The 13,449-nt window shown below is 33.8% G+C and overlaps 1 long non-coding RNA gene across 1 annotated transcript in view; it reads right to left on the bottom strand.

Annotated features, from left to right (window-relative positions):
- Nucleotides 1–12,490, bottom strand: part of LOC108744574 — a 115,906-nt gene extending 103,416 nt beyond the window's left edge. The window contains exon 1 of the long non-coding RNA XR_003230865.1: nt 11,725–12,490. This is a non-coding gene — a long non-coding RNA (uncharacterized LOC108744574). The remainder of the gene's footprint in view (nt 1–11,724) is intronic.
- Between the last annotated feature and the right edge of the window lie 959 nt (nt 12,491–13,449).

Genomic DNA, 13,449 nt, shown 5'->3' with positions numbered 1-13,449 from the left:
TAAAAATTCGATTACATATTTCATTATACGTAAAGCAAAACAAAACTTTTGTGTAGCAAATTAACAGTAGAAATAATTCAAGTTAAGCTATCAATTTTCGCTCGTGCGACATAGAAAGAAAAATTTCTGCCAAAGATTGTGTACTTTTTATGTAAGGTGAACTTTTTGCCTTGCTTATACACAACAACAGTTATCTTCATTAATTACATTGCAGTTATTAGTTACTTCACCAAATGTAGTATATGTATTTAATTATGGAAATGACACCTGCAATTTTCATTATAAAGCAATTAGATATTTTACTCCATCAGAAAACTAACAACGAACATTTATATTTAACAGAATAGACATAGACATTAATTGCTTAAAAATTTTAAAGATACGAGAATATTGCTCATAGAGGAGCTATTAAAATAATTTACACCTATATGCTAAAATAAGTACGTCATATTTGGTGGGGGGAGAGAGAGAGTATAACAGAGAGATAGAGATATATGTAAAAAAATACAAAAATAATAAGTGTACTGCTGTCTACGTACCTATACAATACAAATCGTGGATATGGAATTATAATTAGTATGGAATCGTTATAATCAGTTTTAGGCAAGAGTTTAAAAAATTTAGTGATTTTTTCTTGTTTTGAATTTTGCAATTAATCCACTCGGTTACATCTTTTAAAAAAGCTGCCTCGGCACGTGCCAACAGTACATACTCAAAAGATGCCGATACCTTAAGAGGATTCAGTAGTACACGCGCCGTAGAGTAAAAACATGCTTATCGGTTATAGATATAATTAGTTTAATGTTTCGAACAGAGGTTTAAAATTTTATAATAAGATAGATAAAGCTTTGTTCTAANGCTACCAAATTTTAATGTATTGACAAGTATTCATTAGTACAGATAGTTGTGCTATATGAAATATGGGTTTCATGTGTTGTGTCAAGTGCCAAGAACGGTAAAATTTAGATTTTCTTAAATCAGAATTCAACATAGGGATAATTTAATTCATTCAATGATCTTCTATTGAAAATACGTGTCCTACAAGAAGCATCAACTTTAAGCACTTGTAGAAGCTTTTAATGACCATATTATTGAAAACGAAAAACGTACGGAGTTAGTGTGAACCTTTGTCTGTTACCATAGAAAAAATTACATATTTATCTCGCAGCGTTAAATCACAATGTGTAGAATGGAAAAATTCACACTAGGCACGAGCGCGGCCTACTGCGGTCAATCCTCTTCATAAATTTTCTGTTTACCGATTGCATTCGCGAATAATGAAATTTTTGGCTGTGAATACAAGAACGAAAGAAAACGCGAATAAGGAAACCGTGAATAAGGATAAGGTATATTATTTTGAAAAAAAAAATATGTGTATTTGAAAAAAATAAAGTAATTTAGAAATTAATGCAACATTTAAAACCAACAAAAAACAAACTCGAAATTCATATATTATCGCTTATAAATTGTTCCTGCGTATTTCTTTGGTTATTATTAGTTAGCATTCATTCATATCGTGTAAATGGATTGTGTACTAATGTAACTAAAATACAACGGGCAGGAATAAATTAAAAATGAATTCAGGAAATGTCCATCTCGTGGAGAAGTATTTTTAGCAGTAGCTGTGCGTGCCACAAAGACATTTATAAAATAAGCAAGTGTAAATACAAACTACCATTTTATAGTCTTGGGACTCAATTTCCATGCAAGTAAACTGTTGAATTACATTTGTACAACCTACTGCCGACATTATTTTTTTGTTCCGCATACATTAAGGGGAAACCAAGACATCGATAGTTTTGGTCTTAAAAAGCTGGTCTACAAATTAAGTTTTAGTTCCACTCTTTGTTTGTTATCAAAACTTGAGAAATTCAACATTATTAGCAAAGACTCTAGAAGATGTAAAAATTCACTAAGTCAACTAATTTGATGTTTTTGCAAATTACTCGACTTGATTTGAAAATCAAACCTTTCAAAAATTTGTCTTAACTTGGTTATTCATCGTTGCTACTTGATGGGGACCGGAATCGATATGTATACCCTTACCCTTATACACTTTTTAGAGAAATACAGTTTGAAAATATCTTTAAGTATGGAATTACCGGGAATTAAAACTGCAAAGTTTTTTTCTGGTAAAATTAAAATACTGGTATACAAGGGAAGAAAAGGTAGGGAAAGAGCGAATATAAAGATAGGAGACGAAAAATTAGAAGAAGTGGCTGATTTAGGTATCTAGGATAAAGATAGTTAGATAAGTCAGGACGGAAGGAGTAGTAGGGATATAAAGCAGAGGATAGCGCAGGATGGAGTCGCCTTCAATAAAAAGAAGTCACTTCTATGCTCGCAAACGGTTAATTTTGAAATTCGAAAAAGATTGTTAAAGGTATATGTTTAGAGCGCGGACCTGTACGGGTGTGACACATGGACGGTGGGCGCAGCGGAAAAGAAAAGGTTAGAACCGTTCGAAATGTCGTGGATAGAGGTTAGAAATTAAGAGGTATTAGAAAGAATAGGAGAATAGGGGACTCTATGGAAGTCAATAAGAAACAGGCGAGATAGGTTGGTAGGACACCTTCTCAGGCATGAAGGTCTAGTCAGAGACACATTAAAGGCAGAAATGGGAGGTAGGAGGGGTAGAGGTAGGCCAAGATTCGAGAACTGTTCGCAAATGGTTAAGAATGTGGGTTGTTCTAGTTTTAAGAAAATGCGAAGATTAGCTCAGGATAGGAGAGTAGAGGTACGTGTCCAACCAGTCTTAGGACTGACGACTTTATGATGATTATTACTAAAAATAGTATTTCGTGTATTTTAAATTTGGGTGCATGAGATTTCAAAAAAAAATTGACTTTAAATCCAGATAAGTCAGGTTACTTGAAAAGCAAGTCAAGCCGTGAACCCCTAAGGTGTTTTAATACAAATCGTTTGATTAAATAACATAATCCCAAAATTTTGATACGATATCTAATTTACATAAAAATAAGTTATAAGAATTCTATGAAGTATGAATCTAAGTTTTACTGAAAACCAATAAACACGAGAAACGGAAAGTTGGAACGAAAGCGTATAAACTATACATCAAGAGCAACAGTGTGACTTGGAGGCATGACTGGCCGACCGACCGACGGCGAAGCGACGCGACGCCTGTAGCCATCGCCTGTGCTTCTACAACCGATGCCAATCACGTCCGGCCCGGAAGCTCCACAGTTCAATTCACTTTTAACGTTGAGGTCCGACGTTTCCTTTTGCCACACAACCCCGAACATTATTAGATAGCCATTTAGGAAACCCTTCCAATTTTAAAGTGCTTAAAATGAACAGCGATAAAAAATTCCTAACACGCCTGGAATTTAACTATGAAAAAACAAATGAGAGATGTAAAAATGGCGATAATTACTAAAAAATTACCAATTCTTATGTAATTGTTGGCTACCAAATTTTAATGTATTGACAAGTATTCATTAGTACAGATAGTTGTGCTATATGAAATATGGGTTTCATGTGTTGTGTCAAGTGCCAAGAACGTTAAAATTTAGATTTTCTTAAATCAGAATTCAACATAGGGATAATTTAATTCATTCAATGATCATTTGAAAATACGTCATGGTATAGGAAAAATCGTACAAATTAATGTAACTTAAAGCTGATAAATTCAGAGGAAAATATATTATTAAAAGAATGTATAAAAGTTAAGGATAATATATCGAATATTCAAATCGAAGAAACCAAAATCACAAGAAGAATTTTTTTAATGAAAAGGGAATGGGCTATCACGTACCACATAAGTAAACTGGAAAAAGAACTGTATGGAATGAGCTAGAAAGTTTAACTGAAGACATTGATAAGCAAAAAAGAAAATATGAGAAACTTAAAATTTACACAAAACATGGAAAGAAAGGGAGGAAAAATCAAATTATTTGAAAGACGAAAGAACAAAAAGTAAAAATGAATTAGCTTTAACAGCAAGATTCAGACTAGGAAGTGAGAATAGGACGGCAAGGTACTAGGAAGAAGAAAATAAGAAAATATGTAGGCTGTGCAAACTGGAATCAGAAACGCTAGAACATATTTTTGAAAGATGTGGAACAACAAGTAATGGTACAGAAAGATGGGAAATTCAAGGCGGAAAATAGCACAAAAGGGAAAAGAATAAAAATATTTAGTTTGTAGAATTCGTATGTAGTAATAGAATTAGTAAGTAAATGAACCGTGTACATATAAAGATTTATTTTACCTAACTAAAACGGGAAAAACCAATGGAATATATTATGTACAAGAGCTATCTTTTTGTCATTCGCCTGTAAGTCAGAAAGCAGATACATAGCATACATAGATGAATTTCACTGTATTCACCTTTTTATTAAGTCTAATGACTCAAGCTGTCCTATTTTACTACATTTACAACGGTTATATCTAATTCAATGGAACTTTTACTCATTAAATTCATACAGGAGATTTACATTTCGCTTTTGGACGTCCTGTTTTCAAACTTCTAGACTAATAATCAGTAACTGTCATTGTACATCTGCTATTTTTTTGCTGGCTTGTTTCACTGTGCTATTGCATAATTGCTAACTTATGTTGGTCATTTAAAACTCATTTGTCAAAATATAAATTTTGTAGTAGTTTCCTTTCAGTACGAAACATAACAGGTACTTAGAATTATTAAAATTAATGAATGTTTAAAATGTAGTAAACAAAAATGTTTATATAAAAAGACAACAAATATGCAAGTAAATATCTAAAAGTCACGTTTATGTACATGTATTTACACAATTCATATGTACAAACAGGGAGACGCTGATGTGCTTTCGTCTCTGATTTCATACAAAAGGCCTTTTTAAGATTGATAGCGTATTCCATGATAGCAAAGGCAAGATTTACATACAATGTAGAAATCTTCCCGAAGTGAGTTAGTTTTAATATGAAATATTCTCAATTTTTACCCACTACACACTTTCCTCATTAATTTGAGGTAGTGTGTAGTGGGTAAAAATTGAGAATATTTCATATTAAACGCAAGATTGTTATTGTATTTTTCTAGATTATTGTATTGNTATAACAAAACGATGCGAGTTATTGGGTTTTCATACTACATACAAATCTCGCGAAAATTTCGGACAAACTGCCGTGATTTCGAATTTATTACGACATTTTCTTAGTTAACCATCCTTACGATAACCAAAATTTCACGCTAAATATGACTAAAATTTCAATTTTTCCAGTCGGCATACACAAACACAGAAATTAACTTTTTTTTTTGTTACAAGTTCAGAGGATCCTCCAGTTATGAGCTATTTTATCATTTATTAAAAGGATGAGCAATATACTATCGTGGAAAAACACTGAGATTTTTCACAAATGAAAATGCAGTTCTTATTATGAGAACTATTTTAATACAAGACCAAAACATTTCACCATCTCCCAGTTTAATATAATGTAACACTTCAACCACACTGCGGATGATTTATTTTAACATAAATCAGAGAAGTATTTTTTGCATAAAGAATAAACAGAAACACAACCATTTTTACATCTTTCTAAAAATAACAGTGATAAATATCTGAAGAATTTAAAAAAATTATTTTCATTAATATTACCTAGACACCTAGAGAAACAAACTGAATTTGCATTTTTGTAAGTACTTTGCCTGACATTGACTTTAAATGTAACATGATGAGATTTAAACGTCTGCAGAATTTAAATAAACTTGTTATTTTCCTTGAATAGAGTGACCGTATGATGATGACGTTTATTAGTTTATGACTTTCAAAAAGTACCAATTTTCACCCGATTATGCAGAAATTAAAAGGAGGGTAACGTGCGATTAGTTTTTTGCATTTCCCTTAAGCTAAAACATCCCACATCCATAACTATTTATGAACAGTTACCTAATCTAGGTCTACCTCTACTGCTCTTAACTGCTGTTTCAACTTCCAACATGTCTCTGATTAGCCCGTTACATCTAAGAAGGTGCCCTACCAACCTATCTCGTCTATTTTTTATTGACTTCCATAGAGTACCTTGTTCTCCTATTTTTTTCAAACCTCTGTCCATGGTATCCTCATCATTCTCCTGTAACACCTGTGACGTTTCTAACCTGTTTATTTTCCGCCGCGTCTACTGTCCATATTTCGCACCCGCACAACGCCGTTGGTAACTTTATAAATCCTTTTCATCCTTTTTGTTTTTGTATAGATTCCTTTGAATTTTTTTCCGCTGTTTAGTATTATTTGTATTCGTAATTGTTCTTAATTTCAGACGTGAATTTTATAATTATAATGCATTAGCAATACATACAGAATTTTTGAGTTTAGACGAAGTTAATTAACAACACAACCGAATAGATCAAGAAATTACAATTACGATTTTACGTATAAACAATACGACTATCACACTCGTTGTCAGTTGTACTGACATCAGTGCGATTACAGAAACTCGTTACGTGTTTGTAGTTAGTCAAGGACACTAGATCAAAAAAAAAAGTCGATGCTGTAATAAATCAAAATAAATAAACAAAAATGCACATAAGGAAGTAAATAATTGAAAATACATATTTAATTCTCTACGAGTGTATGATAATCAAGGAGCAATAAAAATAGTAAAATAAAGATCTTCTTTGTCATCAGTACTTTATAATAATAATAACTGACGTCAGCACTATCGGGTCGACCCACATGGGGCCGCTATCGATCCATTATAAATCACCTCATATTCACTTTATTGTTTAGGTTTCGATCAGGTTTTCGTCAGTCGAGATAAAAGGCCATTATTTTTTTTCACAAAAGAATTAGCTGTGATTGCTGTTGTAACTATTACTATTAACAAAGGTTATGAAAAAGTCTAAAAACGAAGAATAAATAAAAGAAAAGAAGAATGCGTGGATGCATCCATATTTGCAACTGCGAAAAATTGAAGGCCAATATGTATATAAGAAATATCATTTTCAAATAATAAGTTCACTCACACTCGTCAGAGAATACAACTGACACCCTTTGACAAAAATTTTCAGTCTCTCTCCAGTCTCTCAGAGTCTTTCGCAATCTCTCGGTTATTTTAGGGATCTCTTACAGTCTCTGTATCAGAGACTCGAACGATAACATTGTTAATTCAGAGATTCGAGTCTCTCACAGAGAGACTGAATGAATGAAACTGAAAAATTGAGAGACTGGAGTCTCTCGTAGAAAGACTGGGATCTCTGAAATATGTTGAACTTAGAAAATTTTAACCATGTCTATCGAGATACCACTTATTGAGAGATTCGAGTCTCTTATTCAGAGATTCGAGTCTCTCGTTCAGAAACTGGATACGAAATAAGGATCTCTCCATGAGCGATTCGACTCTCTCGTTCTGACGTGACGCTAAACAGTTTTTTTGACAGTCTCTCTCAGCGACACCAGAGAGACTCGATGAGAGACGGAGACTCGGGTTTCGCTTTCAGAGACTCTGAGATACTGAACATTTTTATCTCGGGACGGAATGGAGCGTGTTATAGTCCGATCTCGCTTCGATAAAATATTACTGGAAACATCGTGATGGGATCGAAACCAGCGCGATAACGTCAATGTGAATGGGCTCATTGTTTCTTCTGTAAAAATATTTTACCGGACCGAGAGCGTCCTTAGTGGGAATCAAGCCTTAAAAAGAGCAAGCAATATCAGTTTAAAATGTGCGTGTGTGAGGAAATGAGGAAGTGGTCATTTTTCTATCGATGAGAATTTCGTGCAGTTAAACTTTCATGTCCAAAACCATTAACAGTAGAACACTTATAGGTCATCAGAAAACTTACTGCCGGATAACACAAACATGTACCGGCATTACTTAATTAACCGTTAACAGTGCTTCAGTGCATTTTCTCATGAGTTAATTGATAGTTACGCCCTATGGCTTTTTATCTATTCGTATTAGTTTCTGTCCTAGAGACGTTGCCTACTAAAAATAACTTCAATGATAACAAATCGATAGCAATGTGTGTCAGGCACTATAACTAACTGAGCAATAAATATAAATAACTATCAAGATAAAACGGTCGTAAATGAAGCAGTTTAAAAGCGTACGTTGTGAATAACCAGATACCAGCCCATCTGTAGGTGTCATTAATTCGGTATCAAACTACACAAATTGAAGAAGAGTAAAAGTAGTTTTTCACGCCAAAACAAATGACAAATTGCTGGTAGGATAAGACCAAGGGAAAGCAATTTTGTTTAAGTAGGATTAATTGTAATAAAAGGAAAAAGAAAACAGAAACCAAAAAATATGGTTCGTACCTATAGGTACTTATTTACACATTTATTTTGCTGGTATATACGTTTTTGAGGATGGCGTGTACCCGGCAAAATTTTGCTTAATTTATGAAATAAGCTTTCCAATTTCTTGAAATACGCAATAGACAGTAGGCGTACGGTTATACTTTAAGAATTTATTCATTCAGTTTTCGATCAAGGAGATTTTTTAAAATCATTCCTGGATGCAAAAGGACCATGCTAGTGTTTTCTTTTCCTGCTGTCAGGGCCCTACCGAAGTAATTTGTTTTACATAATAGATAATTCATCATAAATCCTAAGACTGGTTGGACACGCACCTCCACTCTTTCCTATCCCGAGCTAATGTTCGCATTTCCCTAAAACTAGAACAACCCATATTTTTAACTATTTGTGAACAGTAATCTAATCTAATCTAGGTCTAATAATATCGATTAGTTATCAACTATTAATAATAAATCATCTTAATTTCATTCCACTACAGATTACCTCCAGTCAATGAGAAAAATCTTTTTGTTGCTGTTATCACGCCCTCGTCGGGAATCGTACCCGAAAGACATTCTTAATACAGTAGGTTAATATTTATATTACCTAATCGATATTAATATTATTATTGCCTTACTTGAATTTGTTTGTATTTAAGTTTCGTCCACAAATTTACGATATTGTTTAGGTCAGTAGCATCGCAAAGATATTTTTTCCTTTTTATCATCTTTGGGCATCATGTCTCTTCTCTTTAATGATGGACCTGGTCCAATCTTTAACAATTTTAATTTATATTTAGCAGCTACCTTTATGATGCCTTACATAAAAGAGCATATATCAAATAAAATCTCCAACGCGTATAAAGCGGTTATGACTCGGTCATATGATCAGGTGGATACAGCAGAGTCAATTCTTCAGTATTTTCACTTGTGATGTTCTTTTTGTCTAAAGGGTTTGTGAGAATGTTTGGATTGGATTCGACAATTATTTAGCGTTTATCATGTGAAAAGTTTGTAATTTTATATTAAACCCTTAAAAATTCTTTTCTATAAAATATATTTGTATCAAAGCTAGCTGCGTATAGGATTCACAGTTATCAGTTTCTTCCGGAATTATTTGTTTTCGGTGAATTTTGGCACTTCCTATTCCTATACAGTTTCCTGTTGCCTTATTGAAATAAGGGATTTTCTGGTTTTATTAATAATGAATAGTGCGCCTACAATGTTCAAGTCTTCCCTTCCTTGGTATTTTTGCGAACAGATTTATAAATTATCCCTTCAAGTCGCTATTGATTTAGCACTATATGCGATCTAATGCTTCTAGGAACTGACCAAAATTCCGATTTCTTGATGATACTGTAATGCTAATTTCTGCTACCTGCAGGTTCAGTAGACACCTAACTAAGGACCGATATTACTTTTATGGTCCCATGGCCTTTTCTTATTTTATTACAACCCGTATCCATGAATGATCTTCGAGTTCATGAAGCAGTTTTACCTACACGCATTTTGACATGAAATTATGAAAGAAGTCTATTTTTACCATATTTCCTAATTATCGAACGAAAATTAAAGAACCGGCACCAAAAGACCAAATTGTAATTTTATTGGAATATTCTTAAATCCTAATTTCTTCTGGCGATTCAGAAGCAAATGAATCCAAAATGAGTTTTTGTGATTCACTCCTTAACCGTATCTACAATTGTCCATTGTGTACATAACCTCGCAAACTAAACATTCATTAGTGGGGCATTAATTTTTATTGTTTTGCGGAACCTTTGAATGATCCTGAAACTTCGGGGTTCCCCGGAACGCAATTTAAAAAACTTTGACTATCTATGACAACTTTCCAGTACTATACAATTAGTTATTTTTTGCAATTGGCTACTTAAAAGGTTTAGGAAATTGTTCTATGTCCCTGAATGAAAATTTTGATGAGATTCCTCTATTATATATCTACAAAACTCCATAATCCTATGTTTGATATTTAAAAGCTCCCACGCACATTATTTATGCCCGCAAATTTATGATACAAAATATGTACGTATCCGAAAAAAAAAACTCGAAGATAAATTTATGCTACTAAACTGCTATTGATCTTCCGGTATTAAAAAATATGAGCGAAGGGAATAAATTAAGAACGGCGAATGATTTTATTTTAGAAGCTTACGTCATGAAACAGTGCGAACAGCACAAGCAGCACAGCAGAAACGGAGAACCCCGTATATGTTTGTAAGCCCGTATAATTTTGTCTGCTACTGCATACACACCATCACAAGTCCATCAGACTTCACAAAGAAGCAGATGTTATTTTCTCTGGGAACTGTTTATATGTGTGCGTGTGTTGTAAGGGACCGGAGGAAGACATGTGCACGTAATCTGGTACACTTTTAACACACATTCAGCTATGCTACGCATACAATGGGTGCGTAAGCTACCATTTCAAAATATGACAACTTGCATATTTACCATCATGTTTCGCGATTTTTCCTGTATGGAAGCTACAGTAGGTAGGTACTTACCTACAGATAATAAACAAAAAGATTCGCGTAAAGGCAAGTCAAGAAACAACAAATTAATAACCGATGTCAGCACACCGTCCTTGTCAATTATTTTATGGTACAGGAAAATCGTCTGATTAATGACCCATTAGCTTTTCTAAACTTTACGACTTAATACCTACCTAGCATAACATACACATAGATATATACACTTACAAAGTTATCATCTTTACGTGTACGTATTTCATAATAGCTCAACCAATCAATCAAGTACGGCACCAACAAAAAGTGTAATGGAAAAACCATTTTTACATATGCAGATACGAAGGTTATTATAAAAAACACAAATTTATATGCATGAACCTACTAAATAATCTTATTTTCAAAGGAAAATTGGTACTCACAGGTTTTTACAAACTACTCATCTACAATATTATCGTAACTCTCAATTCCTATGCACCTGCATACTGTTAAAACTTTATTTAGGCAGATCTATTGGATATTTAAATTGCAAAAGAAGTTGCTTTTAATTTCTGTAAAGTCAGTGTAACCGCTTACACAAATATCAAACTGTTAGTAACAGTTTTATTACTCACCGAGCATACCTGCGTATATTATTAGAGATTATTGATTAAATTTATTGGTAATTACACATTTATCATTAGTTCATTACGTACAAATACTTTGTATTTGACCAGAAATACATAATACTTTTTGTAGCATTTACTGTGAATAAATCAATAATAAGCGCTATTAATATTATTATTATTATGTTAAACCACGTGAATTTCTGGCTAGTTACACATACAGGCCAATACCTGTTAGGTTAGTGAGTTAGCTATTACTTCGAAGCTATCAACGAAATCGTTAACCGCTTACCCGTATTTCTTAGTAAAAACACATCCGACTAGTTTAAAGGAGATACAGTCGTCAGAAGCGTTTATTATTCATGACAAACCACATACTAAAGGATTCACTCACCTTGTAAAGGTAATAAAACAGGTACCAAAAATATTACAATATAAGTATACCCTTTACTGACACAGTACGCACGTAAAAAGTAGTCACAATAGTTAACACAATCTTTCACAACACCACGGTCAATTTTAAAATCGCGTTTCTGTGCAAAACAACCGACAGTTTTTCCAGCAAAACTACAGCGCCACTACTATTAGGTACTACACGAAAAACTCACTGAATTCAGTCAAATCGAGACGGACGCGCCAATCGAGCTCAGCACTGTCTCGGCTTGTATGAGTCCGTCGAGCTATGACGAAAATATCCGAAAAATTACGATGAGTTACCTTTTAAAATCATAATATAACTTTGTACCTGGCGGCTGGCGGACAGGCAGGTAGGTGAACATGCAGTCTCGTATTATTTTTGCTTGGCGCTGACTTGTCCGAAACTGACCTCAACGGTTTTGTTGATTACGGATCGTAATCGAAAGTGCTCCAATAGATGGGTAACCTGAATTAGTGTTGTCTGCTCGGTTTTCAGGGCCGCATTTCGGCTGGTTGGAGAAGTTTCGGTAGAACTTTTTTTGTTTCATCCGACATCGCCCAAGTTACCAACGTAAAATCTCGATCTTGCAGACTCACAATGTATGGTCAGGAACCAAAATAAAAAAAGAGTGTACCCGCAACTGCTCTTGACCGATTTGTCTACTAACTTGAACTACTTTATTTATTATTCAGTACAATATTTCACTCATACGGAATATGCACAAATTTCAAAGTAACATGTTGTTAAAATTGGAGGGGGGGGACTATGTTTATAAACAGGCTGACAGTTCACTAGTGGTAGATACAGAGGGTGAGAGAGCCGATTTTTTTTCAATTAATTTAATTGAATTAATCCAGTTTCAACTTTTCCTGTTGATATTGTAACGATTTTTCTACTATTAATTTTATTTATTTAACGAGTATTTGTACAGTAATTCGTCACTTTCTTATTTATATCATAATGTATTACTAATATTTATTTACTCATCACTATATTTATATTACTCGGTATTCGTCTGTACTTCGGAGTTTATATCACTGATCAGCTGTACATCTATTAACTAATTCCGTTCAGAGGCCTATTTACATAAATTTTTATGGAATTATCCGAAGGAATTTTCATTTTTCTTCAAAATTCTCGAACTTCTCTTGCTAAGCGATAAATATTTGTCATTCTTTTGAAGAAACATCAGTAAGTTGTTCTCCTTCTTTTATACACAAATTTGAATTTCAAATATAATCTGGAAACGCATCATGAATTTCTCAACGATCGCCAATATTTTTTCTGCGACTTTTTGAGATGGGAGGCTGGAGATTTATTGTGATCTACGGGATACGTACTTATCATATGCGCAATACTGCTGTAGGTTGTACTAGTTATCTAAAAACTAAACTTCTGTCTTCATTTCGTCGGTCTCATCCTTTTCACCCTAACCACCGCCACCCATTAACACGATTTTTAAAAGGAGACTACCTACCGCTCTATTCTTTGGCGCTCACCACTACGAGGGTGGATTGATAAGTTTCCGGCCTAACCAAGAGATGACGCCACTAGGCCTACCTTGAGGTGACATTCTATAGTACCATCCTTGGATAGCTTGTAGCTATAGTTTCAGCCCGATCTCCTTGCTAGTGTAGGTTTGACAGCACGCTGAACAAGACGCCTCTGTGGTTTTCGTAAAAATGGAAAAGCAGGAAAATC

This window comes from Agrilus planipennis, unplaced genomic scaffold, assembly GCF_000699045.2.
Source record: "Agrilus planipennis isolate EAB-ADULT unplaced genomic scaffold, Apla_2.0 scaffold28, whole genome shotgun sequence".
In the NCBI taxonomy this organism is placed as follows: Eukaryota; Metazoa; Arthropoda; class Insecta; order Coleoptera; family Buprestidae; genus Agrilus; species Agrilus planipennis.
This window is presented reverse-complemented; position numbering and strand designations above follow the sequence as displayed.